The following is a 19,126-nucleotide window of genomic DNA, read 5'->3' as shown; positions in this document are numbered from 1 at the left end:
GAGTACTTTCATGGATTTTTGAGAGAACTCCATGGATCATAAAAGTAATACACTCCCAAATTGCAGGTCAGAAGTTGGAGGTTGAGGGTTTTGGTAGCTATGACGTGGAGTGGCACTCAGGTGGGGACTTGAAGACCATAAAGTGTTTTCTTGGCTGCAAAAACAAGGGGCTTCTTCTCTCATGCCTTGTCCATTTGCACTCGAGGGTACAATTCTAATGGACAAAAATCACATAAGAGCACTGCAAAAGTCGGTTCCATGCTTCCATGGCAAGGGCATGGAGAACAAGGGTTAAATTGTCGTGATGTTGGAGATGAAGGTAGAGAATGGGAAGTGTCTATTCTGAGATGTCCCATGCTCAATGCCCCAAACCATGATTAAAAGGACCAGGCTTGGAATCCAATCTTTACATTTCCTCTATCGAATGTACAATTTTGTACATTACACGCATTCATGCGTATTTTTTATAGGCTATTGAAGCTCCACATTGACTATGCTTTCACAATGAAACCATTGGAAAAGTCCCAGGAAGCGATCAAAAGAGTGGAGGTACTCTTGAATTCCATTGGCTATCACGGTGTAAATGTGTCTATTGTTGCTGCAAAGAACAAAGGGGAGGCCCATGAAATTTCTCAACAAGTTTCAATGAGTGGACAAAAAGGCAGACACTTTTTGAAGAAAGTTTCCTAAGGAAAGCCAAGTCGATATGCTGCTCAAAACAGCTCCAACCAGCAGGCAGGTAACCTTTGGGAGCTTTGGAAGGAGTTATGAAAAGCTACTACTGACAATGATTCAAATGGCGAGCTTGCAAACAAGCGCAAGCAAGTTTGGGCACATTTTGATAAAATGGTCAAGCTTATGGGCCTTAACAGCACAACAAAGAACAACACCAATCATTTCAAGAAGCCTGGGTGGATATTACCAAGGCCTTCACCCTTTCTTGGGGTGAAAATAACATCACATTATATGGTAATCCATGTTACGTGGTGAATTTATTACAAGGGATTGTTTTCATTAAATATTGTGGATCATTTACTCATGTGAACATCATATCTTGTTTGCGCATGGTGCATTTTTTATGCACAAGTATGGATCGCTTGAAATTTTTAGCACTCAAGGCATGGAGAAGTCCCATTATCAAGCAAGGGGATTGTACTTCAGAAATACTCAGCATGGTTGTGGAATGGTGCAATCCAACTATTTGGAGGAGATGTTCAACTGGTTTTTTTGCACAACATTTGCTCGTAAGCTCACAATGGAGCATGCGCGACAATCGAAGATAGTGCGGAAATGGAGTCATTAAGAGCATAGCAACAAGTGACAAATATCACAAGATCCCACCAACCATGGTGCATGGCGGCAATGCAGAGTGAGACAAGGGTCAAAGTGGATTCTGCACGAGTCACTACACGTGAACGCAGGGTCCAACTCTTAATGACATGTTCATTTAAAAAATATGCTCTCTTTTCCGCTTCCAAATGACGCATAGCACATTCATGGCACTGTTGATTGAACGGAATCTCACGGCCAAGGTACTTAAAGCTGATCCAATTAGTACTTTAATCATAAGGCATACCATGTTAAGGTGCAAGGTTGAACATATCACACATCCACTCATGGATAAAATTTTCCGTCCATTTGATCATTTCCGGCTTGATACCTTGAAGATCTCTCGCTTTGCAAGTGGCTAACTTTTCAAGCCCACCGGATTCATCCTCAATAGTAAAAAAAAGAGGGCATATATGGGAGTGAACCATAGAATTACTTTTTTTAGTGTTTGGTTGCTCATATAATTGCCTACAATGTGTGTACATATCCACAAGACTCAAGTTACCAAAATTCTCAACCCGCTTGCCTCTCAAGTTTCTCCAAAATCTTCCGCATGTATGTGTCTTTTCTTGGACTTGCAAAAGTTGTTGCTTTACTTTCCATTTTGTTCTCTTCTTTTGAATCAATACCTTGTACGTATGCAAATGACTTTGATAGTTGTCTTTGTCCATAGTTGCATCAAGCTTCATCAAGGACTTTTGAGCATCTTGACATTCTTTATCAAACCACCTTTTGCGTGATCTATCTTTGTTGATACCATGGAGATGCTTTATGGCAAATCATTCTTCAACACAAGAACATATAACTTTCTTGAAAGCTTCCCATTTAGTTTCCAATGGTGCGTCATATTGAAGCTTTGTCATCCATAGATTTTTCTCAACCATTTTGATGTACATTGGTGCCCATTTGGAATCCATACATAGTGATAACTTCTCTTCCCTTTGGCTGAGATTATCATGCTTAGTTGCTTCTCCATATGTAAGGTCAATATATAAGGTATGATGGTCTAATTTTGGGGTCCATTGGCTAAAAATAAAACTCTTTATGCTATACATGATGACTACGGAGAGTAGCATATAATCAATCACACTATCCCCATTATATTTTCTATATGTAAATCCATTGGTTCCACTCCACAAAGATACACCATTGGCAAAATGAGCATACCCGTGCTATTACATATGTGTAAAAGTAACTTTCCATAGTGATCCAACTCTTTCTAATCCCTTGAAATGTATGGCATATCAACATGTTGAGTATCATGTTGCAATGTTTTTGTGCGAACATTCATATCCCCAAATACAAACATTACCTTCGCCTTTGAAATAAGCAATGTTCTATCTAAATCAAAAAATGACTGATCTCTATCCATGCAAGCACAAAAGGGGAATCATGATGAGGAATGTAGCAACCGGCTACAAAAATGGGTGATGTTTTTGGTGTCATAATTTTCAGCCATGCATAACGTCTGTACTTGTCATCTTTCACAATTGATACAAAATCTTCCAATCCTTTCTTAACAATACATGCTACCCCTGATTGCCCTCTCCGTTGCTTGAGATTATTTGACCACATCAATGAATGTACATTGTAATCCTCCAAGCCATTAATCCTTTGTGTATCATGCTCCCAAGTTTCAACAAGAAGTATAACATCAGCTTTGCTTGTTAGATCATCAATGCCAACCCCCATATTTTCAATTGTAACTTGGCCTCATAGGTCGTGCATCTCTATTTACTTGAGGGACTTGCCTCCTCCTTGGACACATTTTTTTCGTGAGAGATATCCTTGCTTTTCTTACTATCTTCCTCATATACCTTGTGACACATATTTTGTTGCTTAATAGTGCGATATTCAAAAACAAAACATTTTTTATCCCTCAAATAGATCCAGCTATTATCAAGGATAATCTTTCATATGGTCCCATCCGGCATGGTACATACAATTGGCCGTTCTCCGGAGCGAGGAGCTCCTTGCTTACCCACTATGTGCTTTATAGACCATAACTCCGGACATGTCAAAGTTGGTTTTGAAAAAAATATTTGATAACAAAGGCAAGAGAAGGAGGTGTCTCTAACATCTCTTTGGGAATTCCACGAATAACAATGTTCTTGGAACATCGCTCCCGTTCCTTCAACTCCTCCACACCACATCCTCAACATTATTTGTTTGAGCCATAGCTTGCATAAGGGAGGAATTAGGAACCACATTGCTACCACATACATTAGCCCAAGACTTGTTTGTGCATACATTTTTCATGTCGCATACATCCCGGCTCATGGTGTCAAATTTCTCCTCTTTCAATACATGATCATGCTCTACTTTGCTCATGTGCTCCTTCAAAGCATTCAAGTCCACAAGAGAGCGTTTACATTCCTTGACTTCCTCTTTGAGTTGCATCAAAGTTTTTGTTTGGATCTCAAGTATCCTATTCAGATTCTCATTCTCAACCACAAGAACTCTTAGCGTGTCATTCTCCATTGCAAGTGCCCGTAAGTCTTCACCTTGTTTGTTTACGATCTCTTACAATGATACCAAGTATGCCATGATCATGGTTTCGGATATCATCGACTGAGTGGTTGTGTTGCTATCTCCACACGTAGGAGATTTTGCATCATTTTCTACAATGGTTGTGGACCTTCTTGAGAAGAAGAAGAACCCTTGCGAGTGTCTGAAGACATTGTATGTAAAATAAGAGATGAGAGTCAAATTTGTTAAACCTGTTCACTTCCAAAATGTTGCTACAAAAATGCCTTCCATAAATTGATTTTTTTTGTCTTTACATTAATGCATAGAGTGCATCGTGCTCTTCGATTGAGAATATAGATCACCCAAGTCAAAGTTCGGATGAAGAAGTTGTTAAGTATGGAGCCTAATTTATCCCTTGTAATTTTTTGTGTTAAAAATGCACATTTGTAAGGCCCCCATTATAAGGAGAAGCCATCGTGCATGAAGAAAAATAATTCGCCAAAAAATAAATTTTTCACTTACGCTCGATACTGGCTTCGCGGGAATATTATGGCCGAACGGCAGCCGAAAAGTGGTCGAAAAACGATCGGTCGGTTGGCCGGTTGGTCAGTAGTCAATGGCCGGTGGCCGGTGGTCGGAAGTCAATGGCCAGTGGCCGGTGGTGGCCGAATTCAATGGTAGTGGCCGATTTCAAAGGAGGACTTATCTTCTCATAGCCGATTGGAGGGTCCGATTTGGACTTATCTACACAAGGGCGGCTACACACGGTTGCCTCTCATGAGAGAGGGCAGCTCTTTTGGCCTATAAAAGGAGGCCATTTCTACACACATTTCATATTGTGAAGTTGATGCAACAAGGTGGGTGTAAGGTGGTGAAAGTGAAGCAAGGCGGGAGCTCCAAAAGGGTATAATCCCTTTGTAACCTACTTCTTGTTTTGAAGTACTAAAGCCATTGAATGGCTGCTTTCCCATGGACATAGCCCACATTGGGTGAACTATGTATATCGTGTGTACTCTCTCTCTCTCTCTCTCTCTCTCTCTCTCTCTCTCTCTCTCTCTCTCTCTATCTATCTCTACACTCTATAATCTCTTGTGTGTGTAGATTATCTCTCTCCATTAAGTAATCTACTCAATTATCTACTTAGCTACGTCATATTTTCTAATAACTGGTATCAGAGCAAGGTTTGCTTGTAGCTAAATTATCTCAAGGAAAGGATTCCTTGAATTAGTGGGAGTAATGGCGGAGGAAGGGAAGCTCAAGATTGAGAAGTTCAACGGCAAAAACTACCAACATTGGAAGATGCATATTGAAGACTATCTCTACCAGAAGGACCTCTATTTGCCACTAGTAGGCGGTCTTGCAAAGAAGCCCGCAACGATGGCAGATGAATCATGGATTGTCCTTGATCGAAAGGCACTGGGAACAATCCAGTTAAGCTTGGTTTCAATGGTGGTCTTCAACGTTCGGAGATGAAGACCACGGAGGACGTGATGAAGTCACTTGACGACTTCTACGAGAAACCATCGGCATCCAATAAGGTATTTCTCATGAAGCGCTTGTTCAATCTAAAGATGGTAGAGAATGATTCAATTGCAGAACACCTAAATGACTTTAACACAAATGTAAGTCAACTTCGATCGGTGAAAAGCAATTTCGATGACGAAATGCGAGCTCTCCTTATACTATCATCTCTATCAGATAGTTGGGACAGCCTTGTGATGGCTGTAAGTAATTCTATCTCTAGCACAAATAATCTTAAGTTTGATGATGTTGTGGGTGTTCTCCTAAGCGAGGAAATGCGAAGGAGAAGCACAGAAGAATCATCAAGTGCTGCACTATCAATAGAAACAAGAGGAAGGCCTAAGGAGAGGTTTAAAAACCAAAAGGGTCGTGATCGCTTAAGGCGGATCAAATCACGCACAAAGTCAGTTCTTGAATGTTGGAACTGCGGCAAGAAGGGCCACGTCAAGAAGGATTGTTGGTCCAAGAAGAAGAAGGAGACAAAGTCTCAAGACAAGAAGCCAACATCAAAGGCCAATGTGGTAGGTAAAGTAGAGCAAGATGCTCTAATTCTCTCCTTAGACAATGTGTCTAATTCCTGGGAAGTAGATTCGGGGGGCTTCATTCCATGCGACACCACACAAGTAACATTTCCAAGATTACACCAAAGGTAATTTTGGGTATGTATACTTGGGAGATGATGAAGCTTGTGAGATTGTCGAAAAAGGTACAATTTCTGTCAAAACTGTTCTAACGGAAATAAATGGAAGCTTAAAGATGTTAGGCATGTTCTTTCTCTTTGCAAAAATTTGATCTCTACAGGACGGTTGGACGATGAAGGTCACAACATTTCATTTGGAAACAACCGGTTGAAGATCTCAAAGGGATCTTTGGTGGTTTCCAAGGGAGAAAAGGTTGGTACACTTTACTTGTTACTGTCAGCACGCAACCTTCAGATTGTGCAGCAACTACGGAAGTCGGCAATGCGGTGTGGCACTATCAGCTTGGGCATATGAGTGCCAAAGGAATACAAATCCTTCAAACAAAGAAGCTTCTACCAGGTTTGAAAGAAGTGGACTTAGAGGTCTGTGAAGATTGTGTTTATGGTAAACAAAAGAGGGTAAAATTTCAAAAATCAGGAAATGAAAAAAAAAAAAAAACTTGAGTTGGTTCATTCTGATGTTTGGGGTCCTGCAAGTACACCATCACTTGGTGGCTCATTGGAATTGGAGCTGATCTCTTGAGATAGCTAATTCCAGTGTTAGAAGATTTCAGCTACTGGTGATATATTAGTTCAGATAGTAGACTGGACAGAGGATCAAAAACTGAATTGGAATTTATATACTGGAATAAGAACCAGACTATGTACTCAGAATAATATTCATATTCAGATTCAGCGTACTGAATATAGAGTAAGTGTAACTGGAATATCTACCGTGATTGGAATTACAGATGAAAGATTACAATGAGTACGATGTGATTACAGATACAGTACAGCTGACAACAACTGTCTGGTTAACAACTCAAGTACAAATGCCGCCAAAATGTTAACCCGACTATGCTCACGATTATGCTAACCCGATTACAATGTAATGGGCCCTATTTATATGCCTTGGGATTACCATGGTAATTACTGTAGTAGTTATTGACTAATTCACTGCCCGTCTCATAAGATAGCGTTCCCACATAGTGAAACGGTCTCAGCCGTCTACATCCTTCCCTCCTTTCTTGAATTTTGGCAAGATTCCAAAATTTTTGAAAAATTTCCCTATTTGATTCTGATTTGAAACTGAAAAATCCATTGTCTGCTTCTGATGTTGGGGATTGGACTTGACCAATGATAGAGAACCAGCTAGAAGGGTCAGTGGAGAGCTCTCATCATCGACACAGACGGATATCAACCTTCCAGCTAAGAAGGAAAAGGTCAGTGTAGAGCTCTCATCGTCTACAAAAACTGATATCAACCTTCCAGCTGAGGAAGAAAAGCTACCACTGAATTCTGAGATGGAACTACCCAATATCCTTCCATTGAACCAACTTCCATTTACCCTGTAAATGGCCTCCTACTCAAGCTGATCCTTCCTTTCTGTGGCCATCTCTACTTCATAAGGCGTAAGGGAATGATAGGATTTGGTGTCAGGATCATAGAGCATGCGTCTGCCTTTGGTGATCCTAGTTCTGGCCAGCTTGTGACAATGCAAAGTAGTATGTATCCATCCTTCTGGAAGAGGCCGATTGGTTTTGACACGAGCTTCAAAGAGAATCTCAGCCATCTCTCTATACTGTGGTGTTAGGTCCACCTTTGCTGCCATATCCTTTTCAGGCAATTTAGAGGACTCAACAGTAAGTTGTAGCAACTGATTAGTGATCTTGGTCAGGTCCCTAATCTGAATCTTCCACTGACCCATACATATCCAGATCCTCTGCATCTCTTCTTTCAGCTCATGAATATCATTGAGTTGGAGAGCATCATTGAACAGTGTTTGCCAAGTTTTCCATTCCACACGATCTCTCATACCAATCCTGGAGCTCATCAATAATCTTGAAGTATGTAAGGCGATCGACTGGTTCTGGATGTTGAGGGTAAAGTCCTGGAAAAAATCTTGGCAGTTCTATCTCTCTTGCTAGAAAGGCATACAAGAAAACTGGAGAATCAGGCACGAATTCTAAAAATTTGAGAACAGCCTGGTTCTCTTGTTGCATCATTTTTCTAGTGACTCTCACTAGTTGAAACAGTTTGCGGAGAGCAGTTTCCTGTTCTCCAACTGATATTCTAGTCTGAGGTCCTTTACTAGTGGCTGTCTGATCTTCAAGAATGGCCCACACTCTTTGATCCAAGACTCCTCTGGCATTTGCATCTGCACCAAAACCTCTTTCAACTGTTCCCTAACATCCTTCATACATTTGTAGGTTGGTTTGTTTCCCAGCAGAAGTTCTAATTCAAGAGCGAGAGAGCAACAATCTGCAGTAGACTGTCTTTGCAAATGTGGGTTGGTCACTCTCTCTTCAGAGTGATTATCCATTCAGGAACCCTTTCTAGCAGTTGGACTGTGCTAGGATGCGCAGGTAAATGGCAAGTTTCTTGATCATGAAAAGCCACTGATTTCCAATGCTCCACCATTTCCCTAGCCCCAACATACAGTCTCTGAAAACGTTCCAAATCAAACAGGAGATCATCATCCTCCAGATATTGTCTGGTTATGGGAGCCTGTTGATGTCTCAATCGCCTGTTAAGGGTGATAAGCTATAAGGAATGTTGTTGATCAGCTGTCTGCTAGTCCCTCATCCTTAACTTTGCTTTTCCCTCTAGCCTCCCTACTGAGCTGGGACTGATTTGTTGGCTAATTCCCAGTGTGACTGGGTTGCTGTTCTTCGTACTACTGACCGCCCGACTTCTACCCTTCATTCTGGCCTGGCTGGTCTGGCTGTGTGACTGACCTTCTTCAGTTGGCCCTATGCCACCAGTACCAGGTCCTGGAGGTGGAGATGGAGGTGAGGCATCAACATCATCATTAGTATGCCCTTCTTCTTGGTCATCCTCCTCCTTACTAGATCCTTCTTCCTTATCCTCTTCTTCTTCCGCTTCATTTGGAAATTTTGCCGCTCAATATAATCCAGGATTGTTTGATTCATCAAAGCATTATTGTATTCAGCCATTTTGTCATGCAAATCACTTTGCATAGTCTCCATAAGGGACTTCAAGTTTTCCATATCAAAGATAGCGTTGCCTATTGGATTTAAAATTTCAGCCAGGATATTATAAATATATTTGTCAGTGAGGGAAGCCTTTAGAGCTGTATGGCGAAGTAGCAAGGAGTTGAAGTCAACTCTCTTCATTTTCAGCATCGTTTCAGCCCTAGCTGCAGCTCTCTATGCTTCATTCTTTTCCTCCTTCACAATCTACATATCAGACTCCACCTTAACTCACTTGCTCTTTAACAGCTCAATAGCCCTATCTAAATGAGCTTCAAGTAGCCTATGGTGCAGATTCTGCTCATCTCGTGTTGTCTTCAGCATCCTTTAAGTCATCTTTAGCCTTATTCATTTCATCTTCTGACCCTGCAGCATCCAGCATTTGTCCCATACAGTGGACAATAGTATTCCAGGAAGACTGGATGAGGACTGAACATCCATCCTTAACTATAGATGGGTCAGAATCAGTAGGCTCATACACTGTAACTGGAGCTATATAGGGTAAGGCTACATAATCAGCTTTCCGTAGAAAGAGACGTCCTTTCAGTGGATGGGTCTGCATTTGCTGCAACCTGTCCTTCTTTACCAGGTGCAAAGCTTCTTCATTATTTGATATAGAGACACCACCCAGTAAAGTTGGAGATGCTGGACCTTTGCCTTTGTCCAGTTGACCCTTACCCTTGTCTAATTGTTCTTTGTCCACAGCCGACTATTCTGCTGCCTTCTCAAAAGTCGCTGCTTTTGCCTGATCTTTGCCAGTACCAGTAGCGACTATACTATGTCCTACTGACTGGTTGACCTCAGTATTCTAAGCAGGTTGTTTATCAGCTTGGCTAACTATAGCCTTTTCAGTAGTCACAGTTTTGACCTGACTCTCTATCTGCTTTAGAAAAGCACTGCTCTTCGTCAGTGTAGTCTTTGGTTTCTTCGAACTGCTAGCCTGATCTCCGGTGGCCTTCCTTTTCAACCAGTTGGAGTGGTCTGACTATCCGTGGCTTCTTCATCTGAAGACAGATCAATATTCTTGGATTCTGGAACTGGCTTCTCACTCCAAGCCATTTTTACCTGGCCATTAGCATCTGGAGCAGTACCCAATATAAAAATTTCCAAACATACCAAGCTTTAAAAACATTCTGGGATTTCAACTTGGCAGTTTGCTGAAGCACGTTGTGTGACATGATCTGACAAAGGTTGATAGAGACCTTTGAATCCAATGTCTTGGCCAGCAACATAGAAAAAAATTTCTCAGACACATACGTTGGATTATTTTTAAGACTCACTGCTTCTGCCACAAACCTTTAAGCAGTAGAAGCTTCCAGTCCTGCCACTGGAATCCCTTGACCACTTGCTTTTCTCTTGCGCTTAGCAGCTTCATCCTCCTTTAGGACCATACTGATCTGTTGTGGGGTTGCCACAAATGGATTGGGCTCATTAGGCATCCAGAATGCAAAGCTATGTCTTCTGGTGTAGCAAACACCTTTTTACCATACAATATGGCACTGCCGTCTTCAGCATCAAAAGAGTCAAGAACCTGCTTTATGATGGCCGCGTCGAAAACGATTCTTGTGGATTGAAGAACGACTCGTAGATCCCATAGTTGTAGCAAAGCCATAGCTTGGTCGGTGAATACATAGCGCTAAATCTTGCTGTAAGGAATGATGGGAAGGCTTGCCTTTGCAGCAGTGACGATGGCTTGGGTTTCCTCAAGAGAACGCTTATCTGAACGCTTCTTCCTACCCATACACTATGAAGACAACGAAACAAGCGAGGAAGAGGAAGACTTACTTGATGCTTCAAAACCGTACCCAGGTGTTGCTGGCAAAGCTAGTAGATAGTAGACTGCCTCCTCAGAAGACGAAGTTTGCGGCTGTAGTGAAGATACCTCAGAGCTTGGCGATGGCGAATGAACAACGGGAGGAAATCGTCGCGCAGGAGATTTGTGAGGAAAAATGCCGAGTCTCCTAACTGTTATATGCGTTCGCACCACAAAAGCTCCACCACTCGCCACTCCTAGACTTGTGTGTGTCGCTACTGTCGTGGCAGACATGCATTGGACAAGTCTTCTACCCATCCTTGAAATGATTACTAATGACATGCCATCTGACCGTTCGACGCTTAAAAATTGAAAAGTGTGTTCCCACTGATACTGGCTGGTTCCCAGTCTGGTTTGATCACAGTGGTACTGATTCTAAGATCAGTCTGGTTTGGTTCTACTAGTACTGATTCTAAAACTGGAACTGGTTGCACATGAAAAAGCCCAAAAATATCCGATTTTGGTATCTCTTGATCTTCAGTTCCTAATTCCCTAGTACCTTGTTCTTGGCTAGATTCTCTAGCTTTGGCATAGTAAAGCTTGATCTTCGCACCATTATATACTCCTTGCAACAATAATCCACATAGATCTTTCAGTCTTACCGTACCATTGCATAAGACCCAATCTACCTCAAATGGTCCTGCCTAGGCAATCTTCAGGTTTGGCTTCTTCGGTCCCAATCTAGACTGGTAGAGAAGCACCAAATCTCCTTTCTGAAATTCCCGAACCTTAATTTGGCGATCATGCCAGTGCTTCCTTTGTTGTTGAGCAATTTCTTGTTCCTGCATCGCCGGTTGCCTGATTTCATCTAACTTAATAAGTTCATCTAGGCGCTTTTTCAGATTGTGGTTGAAGTCTAAGCCATATTTCACAGTCATTCTCAGACATGGGATAACAAACTCCATAGGAACCACAGCTTCAGTGCCATACACCATTCTAAATGGTTTCAACCCAGTAGTGACCTTGTATGCTGTCCTATACGCCCATAAAGCAGTCTGGAGTTTCAAATCCCACTGGTTTAGCTTCTTCTGCACAACCTTAGTGAGAATAGTCTTGATAGTATTGTTACTACTTTTAGCCTGTCCATTGCATCTGGGATAATAAGGAGTAGATCTCCGATGCTTGACTGAAAGCATATCCAATAGAATTTCCATGGTGTCATTGATAAAATGTGTTCCTTGGTCTGACACAATCTCTATCAGACATCCATATTGATAGACAATATTCTCAAATAGAAACTGTGCAGTTGACTTGGTTGTGTTGTCAGGAAGAGCCTTAGCTTCAACCCACTTAGTGACATAACAAGTAGCCATTACTATGTACTTGTTCTTCCTGGGGGTAACCTTCTTAAAAGGTCCCATAAAATCTAAACCCCATTTCATGAACACACCCAGTGGTTGTACTGGCATTAAAGAGTCATATCTGCAGCTGTAGGTCTACCCATTCTTTGGCATATGTCACAAGTCTTACAAAACCTTCTAACATCAGCAAATAGTGTTTGCCACCACAGACCAGCTTCACCATTATGTGCGTCTGAAATAACTTGCATTCTCCCTTCCATAGGCACACAACACCGAAGTATACTATCAACACTTAATCAATAGAATGACCCTCCGATGATAGTAAACTTCTAGATTTTGATGACCAAAGATTTATTCTGGTTCTGCTTCCAGTCCTTTGGAAAAGCACCTTGAGAAAGAAACTGATAAACATCATACCATTCAGGATCAACTGATTCTCCTACTTCCAGCTGAAATAAGTCAGCGTCCACTGGTTCGTCCCTCAAGGGTACTTCTGAATAACCTTCTGTACTTCTAGAGAGAAAATCAGCTCCATGGTGATTCTTGCTAGGCTTATGAAAAATTCTGAATTCAAACTCCATTAGGAACATCATCCACCGTATCAACCTGCCTTGAATAATGACTTTATTAATCAAGAACAGAAGAGCCTGATGGTCCACATAAAAATGGAACAACTTCCCTAACAGGTAATGCCTGAACTTTGTAGCGCTGAAAACCATTCCAAGGGCTTCTCGCTCAGTATTTGTATAACCTTGTTCAGCCTGACTGAATCTACGACTGGCAAAATAAACAGGATAATCAATCCTTCCGTCTGGCTGAGCCAATATTGCCCCCATTTCCAGTCCCAAAGCGTCCACATGTACATGGAAAATAACATCCCAGTTTGGTTGCCTAAGGACTAGTTTACTGGTAATGGCCTTTTTCAGATTCTGAAAGCTCTCCTCACATTCGGCAGTCCAATTGAACTTACTGGTTTTCTTTGTAAACTCATATAATGGTACTGCTTGAGAAGCTTCTATAGAAGTTAACATAACCTAGGAAAGAGCTTAGCTCAGATGCATTTCTGGGTGCTTTAGCTTGTTGAACACACTGGATTTTATCGTTGGCTATTTCTATTCCATTACGGGATACCACATGTCCCAGTAGCTGTCCCTTCCAAACTAGGAAAACAGATTTAAATGGATCCAAACAAATCCGCTTCTCCTCACAGCATTTGAAAACCATTTCTAGGAATAATAGGTGATGTTCCTCATCTGAATATATAGTAAAGTCATCCATAAAGATGGCAAGGAACCGATGAAGGAACTCATTAAACATTTCCATCATACACCGTTGAAAGGTAGCTGGTGCATTGCACAGACCAAAAGGCATCACCCCATACATGAAAGCTCCCCACTCGGTGATGAAAGTGGTATTTGCTCTATCTTTAGGAGCGATCTGTAACTGGTTATAGCCACTGTAACCATCCATAAATCTATACATTTCATATCCTGCGATCTCATCAAGCAACATGTCAGTAAAAGGAAATGGAAATGGATCTTTGATAGTTTGGCCGTTGAGTTTCCTATAGTCAACACAAACTCTCAATTTCCCATTTTTCTTGGGAACTACGACTATGGGAAATAGCCAATCTCTATTGGCCACCTCTATGATAAACCGAGCCTTGAGAAGATTTTCAATCTCCTCTTTGACCTTCTTAGCATAGTTGGGGTTCATTCGGTATCTTTGTAGTCGTATCCTCTGCTGACATACTTCAGGATCCACCCCTTTTTGGTCTGTGTGTTCCTAGGCAAATACGTCTTTGTAGTTCTATAACATCCTGCGTGCCTTTTCCTTCATTATAGGATTGAGATGCTTATTGACCTTGATCATCTAGGACTATCCTCCGAACCTAGGTTCCATTCTTCCACTTCTTGGCCGTCTGGAAGCAACCAATTAGGCCCGCCTCCTTTTCGTTTGGTCAATTCCTCAGCATAATCCCAGGATGGCCCATTCAGTTCTAAATCAACATTCTGATCCACTGTGTGTTCTTCAGAGTGTACTGGCTCCTCTATCATGCCAGTGTCAGCTGATTCCTCCAGCCTCCTAGCTAACTGAACTGATCTTTCCCCTGTGTTGTTTTCAGTAAACTGATCTAGGAATTTCTTTTTTTGCTTGTCGGCCTGCTCTTTATTCAGTAAAACTGTATTCAAGTCAATCTCTGCTAAAGGAAATATGTTCAGTGCTGCTAACATCCATTCGATCTTCTTTGCCTTATACTTCTGGCATAATTCCTTCGGCCTCAGCTCTTTTCTCTAGCTCCTAGTATTGTTCGTCTGAATTTGAATTCTACCACTAGCCCCTTCTATGGTTAAGGTTTGATTTGCATAGTCATGAACAGCATGTGCCATTCTCAACCATGGGCGCCCTAGCAGCATCCCATATGCCCTTGCACATCCAGAACTAAGGAGCTGGCTTTAAATTTTTCCCTGCCTACTCTCATCTGCATATTTTCAATCATGCCCGTAGCTTGTACTACTCTGTGATCTGCCATTCTCACTTTTTAAATGGTGCTAGCTTTAGATTCGTGATGCCCATTCTCTGCTGGAGATGAACTCCCATTATATTGATTCCTACTCCTCCATCCAAGATAACACTTGAAAGAGGTTCCCATTTATTCCAACCCTTGTAGTCCACCTAAATGAGCGGGACTTCATCATCGCGGACGATCATCAGGTCCATTGTTCTGGCCTCCGCTTCAGCTTTCTGCGCTGTCTGATGAAGTTTGCCACTTCAGGCAAGGTTTTTCTGATATCTTCCAACTCCACAGTCAACTTCTGAATTCTATCACAGATTTTAACATGGATTTCTTCTTTCTCTTGATCAGACTGGTTGTTAGAGCTCAAAGAACTAGTTGTATCTTCACACTGCCATTCCTCCCTTGCAGTGCTTCCAATCCTTCCATCAACTCTCAGTTCCTTGTACCGCAGCCAGCATGGTCTCAGGTATGCCCGGTATTAACTGATCTTTCTCAGTTGATTGGGCTAGTATCTTCTGAATGGCTTGGGCTTCAGAACTTTCTGGCTGCTCTGGAAGCTTTTTGGCTAAATCCTCCGTGATTTTAGCCGCTAGTTCTCTCTGCTCTTGCCATTCATCTACCACCTTCTCTTTACCCTTGGCCTTTCAAATTTCTCTTTGTTGAGCCTATTTGCTGTTGTCAGTAGTGATTAGTTTTTCTGAAGTACTTGAAATTTCTTCAATTACCACGCCTTTGCTTCTTGTGACTACTCGTACTGGAACTGGCTCTCGTGCCTTAGCCTCAGTCGCAGTAGGTGCAGGTGCATTTGGGCATTGAGCCGCAAAATGGCCATACTTCCCATAAGTGTAGCAATTCAAACTCCGGCTCTGGAAGTTTCCACGCCCTCTGCCTCGGACCATACCCATTTCGAATCGCCCGCGTCATTGACTAGTACCACTGGTACCTGGTCTCTCCTCTTGAGACGCTTTGGCGGGTTCTACTTTCACTGGTTCAGTATAGGCTACCACTGGCAGGTCTTTGCCCTTCTTAAAGTGATGATTCCTGATACCACAATTGTTCCATAAATGACCAAAGGCCTTACAGTAAGTACATTGTGGGCACTCGTTGGAGATATGGTCCTTGGATTTGCATTTCGAACACCATTTCTTCAATCTTCTTAGTCCAGGATCCCTTCTTTGACTTATCCTTGGACCGTTCATTAGAGCTGATGGACACCACTGGAATCAGAACTCTCAATAGAAGAGCTACTGCTACTGTATCTTATCTTTTTATGGCTCTTTTCTTTCTTTGCCTGCTGTTCCAGCTTCAGTGTCCATTGAACCAGATCATTGAATTTCTTGGTTGGAGCTGGTACCTCCTGCTCCCTAAGCTTTTGCTTCAAAAACCATTCAGAAACCATGCACGCAACCTCTTCTCGGATGGCGATTCCTGTAACTGCCTAGTTAGCTCCTTGATTTTTTCCACATAACTTCGGACTGAAAGATTCCGCTGCTTGATCTTATTGTTGAAAGGACGCCCTTTCAACAACGTTTCCATAAAGATTCCATTAAAGATTCCTCAAAGATTCTATAAAGATTCCACATGAAGATGGTGATGAAGTAATGAAGATGAAGATGGATGCTGCAATATGAAGATACAAGTTCATGGACGTCATCGAATATCCCATTATTATTATTTTGAGCCATTACGGCCACTTTTGTAATGTTTTCGGGAACCTCATATTTTAAATCGGCACTTGTATTTTGGCCGCAGATGCTTGTATCATGAGTAAAGCCAACTCAGTTTCTTGTAATTAAGCTCTGTAGAAGCCTAGGGACAATTCAGGTCATTTGGCCGGACATTAGGTTTGAAGGCTTGGTATATAAGCTAAAACCTAAGGCTTTGTAAAAAACACATTACGTTATCTCAAATAATATACAGTCGTGGGTTCTGCAGCACACAGTAGTGAGCTTCACGCACACACACCGTCGCGCACACTAATCACATTGCAGATATGAGAGTAGGAGCGTGTTAGCATCGAGGAGCTCTCCGCGTCGACGCAAGCAATGCAAGCCGAGGACCACATCGCGAGCCCGCCTGCTACGAGCTATATTTGGTCCTAAGTACCTCAAACGACATCCATTCCGAATGATCTAGTAGTCGTTAGAATCAGGACGAGAAGCTCTTTGTGTTGATGTCTTTGTAGATCAGTTCCGGACACTTTGGAAATTGTTGTTTTGAGTCTATCGCGACAGCGATTAGAGGTCTTACAGTTATGGTTTTCAGGGTTTATGTGTTTGGCCACATAGGATATGTCCTTGTGAGTCTTACCCTCCGATTTCGAGTCATTCTGATATGATTTAAGACTGTTTCGAGCTTGTAGTGTTTTGTAGGATGCGTTGTCTGTTTCTTTGCTTTATGGTAGTGTTGTGGTAGGATTAGTGACTGTAGAGTGTTGTTCGTGTCTAGCTCAAGGTTGACAACCCTGAGATTTCCTCCATGTCCTAGTTGGGTCAGCTACGTCCTCGGATTGACAGTTTGTTGGTCTGTGTTCTCACTGTGCTCCATCGTCTGTCGCGGCGTACCCGCTAACATTGGTGCCGCTGCCGGGGACGAAGCGCCTAAACTAGTGTAGACCGCATCACTCGTGTTTGACAGTATAGCGTTTCTCTAGAGTTTTCTAGAGTGTTGTCACCATTTGCCTTCTTAGTGGGAAGTCAGAGAGCGGATCTCTTGACTGAGGGATAGCCAGGGAGCCTGCGTCTCGCCGAGGTGGTCCACCATGAGGTTGAGGTATGGTTATATTATTTTGTTGTGTGTTTAGATTAGGTTTTATGGTTTGTGTGTTTGGTTGTGACTTATGGTTGTGAAGAACTTGAAAGAGAAAAAAAAAACGCAAAGAAAAACGCAAAAGGTAAGCAGGAGGCTGTTTGCTTGCCAGAAAGCAAAAACAACGATTCAACCATCCATAGTAGGACTTTAGGTAGTGTAGGACATTTGATGTTGATCTAGAGCAATTTTGACATGAAAATGTGCTTGAAAACACAAAAGGCGGAATTGTGCTGATTATAGTAAAAGTGCTCTAAAATGGTCGTTTGGAAGCCGATTTGAGTGCTTGTTTTTGCATTGGAGACCTTAAGGTAGGGGGAAAACATAGATTTGGTCCAATCCACACACAAAAAAAACTCTAAAAATTTCAAAAAAAAAAACAAAAATCTGAAACCAAATCTGCAATTTTCAACAAAAAAAAATTGACCTCAAGACCTTGTTTTGCATATGCTCTAGAGCTTGTATGTGAAATTTCAAAGCATTTGCATCAGTGCTTGAGCATCTAAGTGGGAGTTTGCTTTTTCTGAGTGTAAGGAAGTGAACTGTGAAAAGCTTGAATCCAAAGGAAAAGAAGTCCAAATTGAATGAAACTTTGAGGATAGGCTTCTAAGGGCATTGGGAACCAAACTGTCCAAAACAGAGAAAAAAATACTTTCCAGTGGCTCTCTGCTCAGTCTATCACGATAGAGTGATGAATTGGAGATAGACTCACAATCAGGCAAAACCCCTCATACCACAGGTAAAACACATCAATACAAGGCTGCTCCCAAAAATTGAGTGTACTTGGACACCTGCTTGACCACCAAACCTCAAGTCTGGTGTTTAGAGTCTAAGTTCAGAGACACAGTGGTAAAAAGACCTTGACCAATAGTCCAAACATTGCACAAATTTGTGTATTCACTATACAGAGGATAAGGAAACTAGTTGTGAAGAGAAATTTGTAAAAAGACCAAAACTGGGAAACTTTATGAGCCTATCGCGATAGGTTGGGGATATTTAGCTGTGGACCTTATTTTGCAAATCCCTCCTAGGGATAGCTTAAGCAGAGCCTACATAGCATACACACCAAATTTCAAGGTGCTTGGATCACTAGAAGTGAATCTAAAGCCCAGATAGAGATTCAGGTTCTGACAAAAACACTAAAAATGGCCCAAAACACAAACCAAGTGTCCAAATTGCATGAAATTTGAGGGATAGACACAAGAGAGCAAGGGGAATCTAAAAGTGAAGTCACAATTTTGAGTTGACTTTTCTTGCACAATCTGCTGTGCCTATCGCGATAGACTCATGACATTTTGAGTGGGACAGTTTTTGGAAATTGTGACTAGATAGCTCGAATCCACTCCTCACCTAGACCTTAACCATCATTTCAAATTTGAAATTGGACATCAAGAAGACCACCAAAGCACTTGTCTGGTGTTTTGAGTCAGACTTCAGAGACAAATTGGGTAAAGGGACTTGACCAAATTTCCAAACCTTGTGAAACTTGGTATACATGATCTACAGAGGGTAGGGAACCCATCTGTGAAGAGAAAATTTGAAAAAAGTGTCCTTTTAGCATACTTGGTGAGTCTATCGCGATAGACTAAGAACCCAGTGATAGAAACTGAATTTTTCAAAAACCTCTGTGGCATAGCTTGGAAAGGTGCTATCAAGGACACATAAAAATTTTGAAGTCATTTGGACATCAGAAAG

Source organism: Adiantum capillus-veneris, chromosome 20, assembly GCF_014529385.1.
Source record: "Adiantum capillus-veneris isolate H3 chromosome 20, ASM1452938v2, whole genome shotgun sequence".
Taxonomy (NCBI): Eukaryota; Viridiplantae; Streptophyta; class Polypodiopsida; order Polypodiales; family Pteridaceae; genus Adiantum; species Adiantum capillus-veneris.
This window is presented reverse-complemented; position numbering follows the sequence as displayed.